Below are 12,753 nucleotides of genomic sequence, written 5' to 3'. Positions count from 1 at the left end.
GCATCTGAGGAAGGATGCTCTTTAGTGATTCTTCAGATGCATCGTGGAGCCGGAGGGGGCAGAAGAGGCATCTTCTCTTGGCCTAGCAAAGCAGCAGCAAAGCCCGCTTCAGGGGGAGAAGGTGGGAACTGCCAGAGGAAAAGAAGTAGCACTGCATTACTGACTCTGACTTCACAACTTGAAATCCCCAGCTGAGCAAGTAATTCTCCTGAATTATTATCCACCCTCAAATGTGCATAAAAGGCATCCCTTGCTTTGCATCTCAAGCATGAGTCTTGGGCTCCTCTCCAGGCTTTCTCTGAACTGTGACCCAGCCAGATATGAGCTGTTGCACTCAGCAGAGCACACAGTTTTATTGCTGACTTATTCGTGTGGCTTTGTTTTTATTGCAGCTATCCTAGTTTTTGTGTCATTACATTCTACAGCCACCACTTTGATAGCTTTTTGTGGAAAGTGGCATAAACACTTGAATAACAAAATAAGCCATAAATCCCATTCATTTCAATGGTTCTACTTATATTCCACATCTGATACAATCTCAGGTCCGGAACCAGTCTTAAATAGCATCTTCACAAGCATGATCCTGTATTCCAACTTCTTTAAGCCCAGAAAATGTGTGGCACAAGCCAGACCACAAAGCACATCCAATGGAAAAACCTAGCACAGCAACATTTTAAGTAATCAAAGATGTGCACACATCTGCACATCTGTCCTGCTGACAGTCACCAGCAAATCTTGTCAAATTCTTGGCATAAGCCGCTGATGCTGGGCTCATTTGTTGCTCTTCCGTCAAAACCCATCTCCAGGCTTATTCTGTTAGCATGCTACGTTTTCCACCTGTGCATTCATTATTGTTCAAGGAAGGCTGCTTCTTCTTGTTCTGCTTCAATTTGTCTCTCTTCTGCTGCCCTTGGCATGCTTGTGGGAGAGATGTGCACAGATGAACCTTAGGAGCAGCTAGATTAGGTCCTGCTTTCAGGTAAACTCACCCAGGTCCTGTGTTTCACCACTGGAAATGGCAAGATGGAGCATCTGGCCACAACCCATGAAGGCTGTCCTCCTGAAGTTAGATCTACTGACATACACAGGACTTCATTCTAGAGCTGGCTCCAGGTTTTTGTGAACCCTTGGACGGCAAGGTATCAGTGTGCCCTTTGGTATCCCCATCTTGCACAGGGAACACAGTAGAGATCCATATAATTATGGCACAGTGTGTGTTTCGTTGGGTGCGGCTGCCACTCTTTCCACCTTGCGTGGGCAGAGGTTAGCTTCAATGAACGTTTGACCGAGTGTGTGGAACCTCCACTTCCAGTGCCTCTCGCTTGGGCAGTGAACGTCTGGAGGGGTCCCCTGACCTGCAGCTTCTTGTGCTGCCTCCTCATGTCTTCTGGATGACGCATCAGGGTGCAGGTGCAGCAAAAGAATGTGCCTCAGTTGCACCGAGGGAGCAGACTGGTGGATTGGCCCCCACCACCTCCCTTTTTTCATGCAGGTTGCACAGCCTGATGGACAGATGCCCTGGCAGTGTGCACAAAGAAGCAGCAGTTGCCACAGCCATCTAAACCTGTGCAAGGCAGCGAAACTCAAGCTTGCTGTAGTTGTCCTAATGCCATCTCAAAGCTCATTCTAACTTGATATTGTATCGTATCCTATCACACTGCTGCCAAGTGCTCTTTTTGACATGCACATGGTAGGGATTCATGAGTGGAGCCAGCTGGAGGTGGGGGTCAGACTAGATGGCCCAGCAGGCTCCTTCTGACTCACTCTGTAGCCATGATTTGTTTCTCCCCCCCCCCCGCCCTTTTTCCATGAAAACTCTCACATGTTTTTGTGCATACCTTACCAAATGCACACATCTTTGAAATGAAATGTGTGCAGCAGCACAAATCCTATTTTAAGCTGCAGCATCTTGACTGAAGGCTGCAATGGTCCTTTTGACCCATCAGCAAGTGCCCCATCTTACTGAACTTTGCTGCCAGCCCTGCTTACCTCCTAATAAACATGCACGGGATCAGATGTCCTTAAAGGAAAAGGCTCCAGCTTGCCTACATACAAGTAATTTCAGCTAGATTTATTCACAGATACATGCAGAAGCATCCTTTGAAGCTTTAAAGGCTGGGTGTCTCAGGAGATCTGCTCAGAAGTCCTGCAGGACATTGCAGGACAGCTAATACATTGTTAATGAGTAATGGACTTTCCTAAGCCAACACTCAAAAATGGAATCCTAATTTATCCGTGACAACATCTGGGATGAGATGCACACCGAACCAGCAGGGCCTGAGGTGTAATTGGACATAGCATGGAAAAGACAAGTGGTGTGAACCCACAGCACATGCTAATCATGTTCCCTCTCGCCCAGTGCAACTGGATAGTGAATCTTAGAATATACCTTAAAACCCTCAGCAAAATGCAGGTCATTGGCCAAGGGCAATATGAAATTATACTCTTGAAAATTTGTGTGCCTAAATCCATACCTTAACCCCATCTGTGCTCGATTATCTGAACCTAGAGGAAGAACAGAATATGGGAAGAAGTAGAACCAACTACTAAATCCACAGGGATGGCATAACACCTGGACTGTACCTTTAAAAATAACTGTTTTCTAAGCAGCTCTATTGCATGTTTTCATACTTTCAGGAGTTCTGATTAATATTTTGAATAATATTTTACCAAGGGGTAATTTTATACAATCAGAACTATAAAATAGGGAGGGGGTGTTTGGGGGCGGGTGTTTTTGCATTTTGGGAATGCTGGAAATTCCTGATGGTTTCATTTAAAAAAGTGGCATTAGCATGGGCTTTGCATTTCAATTTCTACCCTGTGATCCTGTAATAAACTGTAAACAGGCAGCCCCCTGTGGCAACCCAGAGCTTCCTTTCAAGACCGAAGCCTCTGTTTGTTAAAATCAAATGCCTGAAGGAAGCCTAGGCACTTTATCCGTCTCAAATGCTGAAAAAAAGACATAAGCCCTTTAAACATTTACAGCAGCACAAGCATTTTAACTGCCCGATATCCTCGCACTTTCATAAGGTTAAAGGACAGTAAATCCTTAAAGGTCACCAGAAAAGAAAAGGCCATGTAAAATGTTGCATTCTTTTCAGAGGCTGCCATGAGATAGGCAGAGAAGACAGAAAGTCTTGGAAGGGATGAAGTTTCAAGGAAGAAAACAGCCAGAAAAGGAGAGGTGAAGGATTAATACAGCTAATTCCCTGCTTCTCAAGGAAAGTAGTTCTCATTTCCTGGAAGGGTGAGCTCAGATGGTGAAAGCCAAGCCACACAAACATGGAACCACTCAGAAAAAAAGAGGGAAAGCTCAGCATACTTGGACGACCTTGTGGTTTGTAGAGATACAAAAAAAAAAAAAAAAAAATCTAAAAACAAACCTCAGGTGAGCCTACACAGAGATAAATCTACAAGTTGATGAGGACTTCAAACACACTTTAACTTGAGAATACCGAGTGGAAATGAAAAACAGAAAAGGAGAACGAGGGATCCAAATAACCTGCTGGCAAGGGAGGCTACCTGGAATCCTGAACACATTCTCTTCTAGGAATGTCAATTGTCACATTTTGCTGAAGGTTCCGCTCATGTACTCCTATGTAGCATTAATAGTTCGAATGACAGGAATACTTACCCAAGGAAAAGTGATAGGAAATCTTTGACTGAGAAACTTAGCCTAACATCAGCTATTGAAATGGCATTACTGATTACACCACGTTTTGTCCACATTCTGGGTGCGCACTTCTCTTGAGGCCCTGGCAGTGAATACACATGTCCATGCATGCACACACAACAAAAAGAGTTTGAACTGAAAAAATGAAGTAGTATTTCAACTTGGTTTTTTTAACATATTGATTTTTTCTGTAAGGTAAACCCCAAGCCTTATTTAAGAGTGAAAGCCAAGCTAATGCTTCTTGGAGGTTTTCCAAAAGAGAACGTCGGAGCCATTCAGGAGGGGCACCACAGGGCAGCATCTGTAATCCTCAATCAGATTACCAGCAATTAAATTGGCATTGCTAGTCTCTGGGAAGGAACAGGGTGATGTGTGCATTTCATAGGTAAACATTTGCAGTAAGCAAGATCAGAGGTGATTCATTTCTTGGAGAAGTTTTTCTCAGCTACTTTCCCATGAGGGACATTGTGGGCTGGATCTGAGGAAAAGAATAACTGTGCTACTCGAGGCATCCACATCGTATATACGATTAGAGCAGTTCAAGATGTCATTTGTTGGTCCTTGCTGATAACGCCACTTGCTGACAAACTCAGCTGAACTTTGGTCAAAAGGCGAAAAAAAACTTATTTTAATGCACTTCCCCATTCCCACAGCGAAATCATTTCTGAGCTGAGCTTTAGCTATCTTTATCTCTTTTTATGATAAAATCTGTTTTAGTAATCTGCTTTTTATGGCATGTCTATTTTAATGTTGCTCATACGTTGCACTGTGTTGCACCCTGGGTTCTTGCAAGGAAGAGTGAGAAAGAAAGCAAAGCATCACCATCACCATCACTACCTGTTCATTATGTGTTATACTTTTATATGATGTACTACCTTAATATCCATAAATGGTTCACAACATCTGCATCATCTTACATTGATCTCCCTGACTGATTGGGCGAAGACCAAAGCCCTCCTTGCTATTGCTCTTGGGGTTGAAGAGCAGTAATGCCCAGCAGTTATACAAAGGTAGCCGACTCTCCACCACCTGAACAAGACGCTATCTTTTACACCACAGTTTGGCTATAGTAGGAGTCTGAAAATAATGATACAGTTGCCACTCTGATACAGGTATGTTGTTATGGATCAGATCAAACTGAAGTTACTCAATGGAAGCAACAGAGACCAAAAAGTGACAACCAAGAACCAAAAAGCCTGCAGCATATTTGAGTTAGTCCCACTGTATATCCAGCAGTTACACAGGTGGTCAGTGTAATCCTAACTTATTTGACCAATTGTACTCCTGGTTTCCTCAAGAAAGACTTGTCAGAGTAAAGAAGAAAGACTGTGCCCTGCCAACGGTTGGTTGCTGTGCTGGTTCCAGGTTTTGGAAAGTCCTTAGGTAAGATGCTCTGAATGAGCTCCTTCCCTCAGAAAGTCTTCCTTTGCACTCACTGGCCATCAGTTGTTCTTGCTCCTCATCCTCTTCTCATCAATGCTCCTGCTTGCTTACTTGATAGTTCGGGAGCCGGTAGGTCAAGCCATCCACTAACCCAACTTCTCATGGATGCCTAAGCTAGTGCAAGAGGCAAGTGATCCAGCAGATTGCCTTGGTGAAAGGGAGGAGCAACTGCAGGGTCCTTGGTCCCTCAACATGTACCCAGCCATACCTACGCTTGACCTTGATCCTAGTAGGAAGCATGGAAATCTAGACCCTCAGGATGCCAATTCCTGGTGCACCTTACCCTAAACCAAGGCTATGAGCTTGGTGGTGATGACAGTAGGAAATCAAATAAACCTTGCTTCTTTTGAGTGTGTCCACATCAAACGTGTGTGGAGCGGGAATGGCTCCTGTAGGCTATCTGATCCAACTCTGGCTCTGTGGAGGAAGCCCACAGCTCGAACTTCCCCAGTGGATGACTGTGCAGCTCATCCTTGAACATAACCATTTCTGTGTATATTCTACAGAGCTGTGATGCTCCATCGCCAGTCAGTTCTTCTTCTGATCAAGGAAAACAGTTTAACATTTGCACTTTGCAACAATAGAGACTGCTGCTGGGAAGCAAGTAGGAGTGCCATTAAAACATTGATCATTCATTCCAAAATTATGAAAATGTTGGGAGTTTAATATTAATGACTTTACACTATAAAAGAGTTGAAATGATTTAGGAATGTTTTTTTTCCCAATATAATTTAACACATAGCTCTACCACCTTAATAACTGTTGCAGGGCTAATTAGATGCAAAGCGGAGAAAATTCAGTAATGAAATGTGGCCTCATAAAATTATATTATCTTCAGAGCAATTTATTCAAGTTTGGGGCTACGTGTTGTATTGCTGATAGAAATCTGCATCCCCTGCAGTGAGTTCCTCCAAGGGGTTAAGGTGCTTTGCCTCCAGGTTCCAGCAATAGCCATTATCACTGGACAAGGGGACAAGGAAGCAAGGAATCCTTAGTCTAATTGCACTTTTCATATGAAACAAAAAGGCTTTCCAAGTGGCTCAAACAATTAAAATGTGTTACAAAGCAAAAATTGAAAAAAGAATATAATAGAAGACCAACAATATTAAAAGCCACAGGGTCATAGGAGGGAAACAGTAAGGCATTAACTATGCACAGTTATCTTTTGTTGACTTCCTTATCATGGAATCATGGAATCCTAGAATAGTAGAGCTGGAAGGGACCAGAAAGTCTTGGGGTCCAACCTAAGTGCAGGACTCCAAGTTACACCATCCTGTTCACCAATACTGGCCTATCTTTAAAAAATCAATAAAAATAAAATAAAATAAAATACAGGTGTTCCTACATGGAAAGAGCTTGCAATTTTCTGCAAATGCCATGGTTTTTTAAATGGTCTGCAAAGTCCACAAAAGTCAGAAAAAGCACAGCTTAGTGCAAAATCTGTGAATCAGTTTCCTAGAAATCCAGAATCATTTGAATCCTGGAGGATTTCTCTGGCATCCCTGATGCTCAGCAAGTCTGAGTGTGCACTTTGTGAACATACTTTGGAAACAGCACAAAGTGATGGGGCTTGACCCCCGGAGAAAGAGCAGAAGAAAACCGAGAGATACAATGCCTGCATCAGTTTCCCAGCCCCTTCTGGGTTGGCAGGCATGTTTGGAATTTTGGGAGAGTACAGGAAGCAATCCCATAAACTGGCTGCTGTGGGGGGTGGCAGTGTCCCATTCATAAAACAGCTACCATGGGTGCTCCCAAACACTCGTTTCTCACAAAACAAGCTGGTGAGATAGGAAGAAAGTAATTTGCCCAAGAACCGAAGTACAACACAGCAGTGCATTCTGAGTTGCAAAACATAGAACTGCTCTAATGGCCTCAAATGATGAAGGTGAATGAACTCCATAGTTGAAAATGTTTTAAGTTAAAATTCATTTATTTATATATTGTATTTGTAATTTTCCCAATAATCAATATTTATGAAATAAGCAAAAAATCAGGATGCGCCAGGAGCCCGACCATGTCAGGGTATCTCTGGCCACATTAGTGCCCACAAGCACTGCAATGGACAAGCTCAGGCTTTTGTGATCTAAAGGTAAGTAGTTTACTTTCTTTCTAGAAGAACAGGAATGTAAGTTGACACCAAAGCTTTTTTTTTTAATTCTTTCTTTTCCACTGTGTCAAAAATTAGGGGTATGATACAAAATAGGGGGTGAGACTTGCAGACTCGCTCACCCTTCACACAACCCTGCGGGAAGACTCATGCCAAGAGAAGGTCAGAGCAAGAGCAACACTGCTGATTCACTTGGACCTTCCTGAGAATGGAGCTTCCGTTTGCCACATCTTCCTGGGTTGGTGTTCTGGAATAGCAAGCAAGGCACCATGCTTTAGTGGTTTCACTGCTATCCTGGTTTCCTGAAGGTGGTGACACAGGGAAGAGACTTATTGCTCTGCTCCTCCTATTAAGTTATATTACTGCATCCCATCCCCATAACTCCATTTTGTTATCCTTACGACTTCCCATCTGTCTGAAAATGTTGAATGAGGTCATTGGAGACTGGAGTGAGGATTATCAATACATAGATGATATCAAGCATTGAAAGGACTTCACTGGTCTCCTGTGCATTTACAAGCACAGATCAAAGTGCTGGTGTTTTCCTTTAAACTCCTCATGATTTAGAACCTAAAGGAACACCTGCTTCCACACCTATCTGGCCATGTATCTTCAGAGGTTCTTTTGAAAGTGTCCTTTCATCTGAATTAAGGGACGCACAGAGTGGAGATAAAGCCTTCTCAATGAATGCTCCGTACTGATGTTGGCAGCTGTGCTTCTATTCTTCTAGACTATTAAAACATATTTTAATGTATATTAACCTTCTTTGACTGGCTGTTCTATTTACCATATTTTATCTTGTTTTTGTAAACCACCCTGGAAGCTCTGCTAGTGGGTGGTATATACATCTTATAAAACAGCCAGCCAGCCAACCAAACAAACAAATCTCCTTTATATCAGCTTATACTCTACCCCGCTGTTGTTCTGCCATAGATCGTTTTACTCACCCAGGCCTTTTAGTATTAATCCTTAGATTTATTTTAATCTGGAGCTTTATTCTGAACTTAAGCCGGCACTTATGCATTTTATCATTTATTTTGATGTTTTCATGTTTTGAACTATACATCATCCTGAACATCTTTTGACTAAATGCACATATTAAAGGAAGGAAGAAATACATGCTGTGGAAAAGCTCTTTCATGGTACCGGCAGCCCAGATGATCCCCACAGGGCTCAGTTGTTGAGCACTCTTTATACTCTTGTCGGCAGGGTCTCTTGCAAATAGATCTGAAGCAGAGCAGATCCACTCTCCTCTCATGCAGCCTCTTGCCCTGAGAAGGGCCAGCCCTACCATTAGGTAGGCTAAAGCCCCCACCTCGGGTAGCAGATGCTGGAGAAGGGGAGCAAAGCCAAGCCATTGAATGACAGCCCTATTAGCCATGCACCCTACCCTGAGGATCCCAAGCCAGTACTGGAGGATGCTGTCCCATTGTCAATGCTGACAATCCAATTGCCCATCAAGTATTTGGAAGGGCATCTTGTTCCTTGTTTCTCTAGCAGCAAAATCTCTTGGGCTCTGACCACAGTAAATGTGTGTTAATAGCGAAGATGCATCTCTGTCATATGTGATTTTAAAAGTCCTTTCCTTCTTCCTTGCAGCTGCAAATCAATGCTCAGGAATACATATTCCTGGAAAAAATCATCCTATTTTCTAGCCCACACTTAAAACAAATTTGTTGATTATATAACCCAGGTTCTCTCTCCTGTAGTCATTAAATCTGCCTGCTCTCAGTTTGCCAGTGTGTGAGATGGGGATGTTTATCTCCCACCTCCCTTTACTTTAAATCTCGAAGAAGTGATCCGCTGTACCAGTCTCTCTCTCTCTCTCTCTCTCTCTCTCTCTCTCTCTCTCTCTCTCTCGTTACATACTCTGGATAAATTGAATGTGTTTTCTTAAACAACTTAAAATAACAACAAGAACAACCCTGCTTTCAGTGGTTCTGTGATTATGTATCCCAAAATTTTTCTTTCTCTTTCAGTCGTTGACTTGACATGCCTGCTGCCTCCATTTGGCTTTCTGTGAAATTGGTTTTGTCCTCGTCTCAACCCTTTGCTTTCCATAAATGGGCTGTTCTACTAATAATTTTCACTGGTGAAATTTGGATGTGTGGGGGGCAGGCAGTGCTGAATTACCTGTGTAGAAAAGGCTTGTACAGCGAAATAGGTCAACCCTACCACTTATGCTGGCCATGAGCAAAGTGAGAAATTAAATGTGAGGTATGGCAGTGCTGTTGGTTTTCCCTCTTTGGGATAAAAACCATCTAATAGATCTTAAGAAATGTGAAGCAGTAAAAAACACACACACACACACACACACACACACACAGAATAGCAAAATCTGGGAAGACTGGCTACATGCATATTTATTCCATTGATTTAACTACAGTGTCACGGTAAACAGATTTAATTAAAATAGTGTATTTTTATTTAACATGAGTTGATGAATAGATGGTTAGGTAACACTCATATAAATCTCTACACTACTTTTTAAAATGACTGACTATAATACTTGAAAGGCTAAACTGCTAAATATTGATTGAATGGAGGCATTTGTAAGACATGGCTCATTCGATTTAGTCAGAAATGTATTCATTTGTCTAAATGTGTCTACAAGCAGACTAAACATGGTATATACTGTAATGAAGCAGAACCAAAGATATATTTAAGGTGGGTGGCTTTTTATCCATGTAAAATCTGATAATTCTATTCTTTTCCACCCTTGATTTTTAAGCTGTTTGTATAGGAATTGCCTATATGATGGAGGTGTCCTGAAGCACAGAGACTGCAATGTTTCTGCATAGATGGAGGACGCAAGGATTTAGGATGAATGAAAAATGGTTTCTTTCTCTCCTGCCCAATTGGTTCCAAAGTTATAGAAAATGCAATAACAGATGATGGATGAGCAGCATGCAGTGGTTGAGACAGAAGGACAGAGCATCCCACACATTCCAGGCAAGCATCCTTTGGTTCTTCTGTCCTGGCGGGTGGAATTGGGCTAGCAAAAAGTACTGAACACTGGATGAGTCTTCCAGTATGGTATTTCAGTTTCCCTTTTCCAAAGCAGTAGGATTGGAGAGCCCTGGCAAGCCCATTGACTGTGATTAGAAACCTGAATTCACAAAATGAAATCCCTTCCTGTCATCACTCCGGTGTTTGCTTTCAGAGAGGTTGGGGAGAAATGTACCCATTTTGGAGACATGATGTCTGTGTCTCTGTGAATGCCAAATCATAAGTCATATTCAGTCCACTTAGGAGGAGCCCTTCTCCCAAAGCTGTCTGAATGTGATTGATTTCATTTGGGATCCTGCCACATCTGATGCATACCCCTAATGAATAGTTAGTACAGACATGCTACTAATCTTACCTTCTAAACTGAGTAAGTCATTTTAGATGTATTTCCCCCATTTTTTTCTTTTTAAACTGCTTGGTTCTCCTTTTTACTATGTTATGAATAATTTCATGGGCTGGAAAAAATATTTTGTAAAGGCAGGTTTCATAGCCTTTATCTGGAGTGCAGCTAGTCTAGCTATTTTGTCCTGCTTTGATGGTCAGCTCTAGTGCATATTCCAATAACTCTATTAGAAAGTTCAACAATTCACTATTGCTGGCCATGTTCTCTCTTTCACAATCTCATTAGTAGTCACTGTATCCCTCCCCATCCCCTCCCCTCCCCGGTTGAAAATGCTGAATGAAAAGACCAGCTAGCAAATTAATGCAGCTGTGATTGCCATGTTCCCTCCAGAATGGCTTTTGCCAAGCTTGTCACCATTGCCTTCTTTCTTAAGATGGAAGAGGATGCAAACAGCCATCATTACTTCTGATAGACTTTATTAACAATAACCAGAGGGAACATGATAGCACGACAGTTTTATTGATTTTTGTATTGTGTAATGAGATATCCCAGCTGACAAACCAGCAAGATTTTTTTTGTAAAGACATCAAGTTCCTTTTAAAAATTGCAATTGTTTGAATGGCACCCAAGATGAATTTTCAGACATCATCTCATGTAGTACTTTAAAATATACAACCATGGCTACTGAAGTCCAATCTTTGAGCCAAATTGGGCATTACACAATATGCATAGCATGAGAAAGAAAAGACAGAAAGCATCTCAAGTAGCATCCTTTAAAAAAAAAAAGGATGCTGATATGAGGGGAGGTTTAACCCTCCCCTGCTGGACCATAGTGGCACTTTTAAAAGTGCCTGGACCATGGTAGCACCTTTTAAAATCGAGAGAAGGAGGAGATGGAGATGGAGATGGTCTCCAATCCACATCAACACCAGGTAGTTAGGCTACTATGCCAAACTTGGTACTCTGTCATAGTCATGCAGAACACAAAACACAAGGAGTTTCTTCTTTAAAATTAAGTTATGACCAGGGGTGTTGTGGGAATTTGAGGAAGGGTTCACATTAGTGAACATTCCCACTCAAATTCTTGAAAGCAGAATTGAGACAAGTAAGATCTTCTGCCAGCCAGAGCCAAGCTTTGATTCACTCCTTCATTGCATGCTATTTTATCCCATCTCTGTGGGCGAAAAATATACATTGTTTGCACAAATGGAGAAGCAACTGCTCCCCTTCCATCCCCACTGACTTTTTAGTAAGTGACAGAGATGCTGCTGTCACGATGATGCTGTCACTGACTTTTCCCTTTGGGATTAGTGAAGGCTGAAGGCCAATTCAGTATTCTTTGCAAGGGATGTAATGCAAGCCCCATGATCCCCAGTGGAACAAGACCCTGCAAGACTCATTATGATAGCAGAGTCTGGCTGACTTTATTGGAGGAGAAATATATGTATGCATGTATGTATATGAACTTACTTAATTTCAGACTTTGAAAGCAATAAACGAATTGAAAGTTGGTTATCTTTCTGAAACTGAATGTATCCACATTTTGCAACAGAGTTCTTCCACCCTGCATCCAGGGGCCATAGCACTACTCTGTTAATAGATCAAACAGATCATACTGTATGACCAAGAAATAAGTGATCCATCAAATCTACATTCTCTTCTGCTGTTTAACCATTTACATTGAGAACCATTTTAATTCACATACATTCTAAGCAATTGTCCTCCATCTGGACTCCCATTTCTGTAGACAGATTTCCTTACAGGACTGCAGCAAGTATTAGCAAGAAGGCCATTTCCCATATTTTCTTTTCAGTTGGTTTGCAATCTTGGGTGGAGAACTTTGTTTGCTGGAGTAATTCATTGCAGGAATTATTTATATAATATAGACTTCTGTGTAGCTATATCATTAGGCACCAAAGCAACATAACAAACAATGGTAAATTATAAGTCACCACCTAGAAATTTATTAAGGGATAAAGCAAAATATAGGTTATAGGCTGCTAGTTTAAGAAAAGGAATTGAACCAATAATAATAATCAAGTGAAGCTTCGTGTTGCCCTCAATTAGCTATTCCATGCAAATCCTGTGGGCTGATAGGAGTTCACAGTGTGAATCAGCTGTTTAAATTAGCTCTTTGGGGTAAATTCTGCTGCTTAATGCAGTCAGTACTAATTGCCT

This window comes from Varanus komodoensis, unplaced genomic scaffold, assembly GCF_004798865.1.
Source record: "Varanus komodoensis strain SLA01 unplaced genomic scaffold, ASM479886v1 scaffold11, whole genome shotgun sequence".
NCBI classification, from domain to species: domain Eukaryota; kingdom Metazoa; phylum Chordata; class Lepidosauria; order Squamata; family Varanidae; genus Varanus; species Varanus komodoensis.
This window is presented reverse-complemented; position numbering follows the sequence as displayed.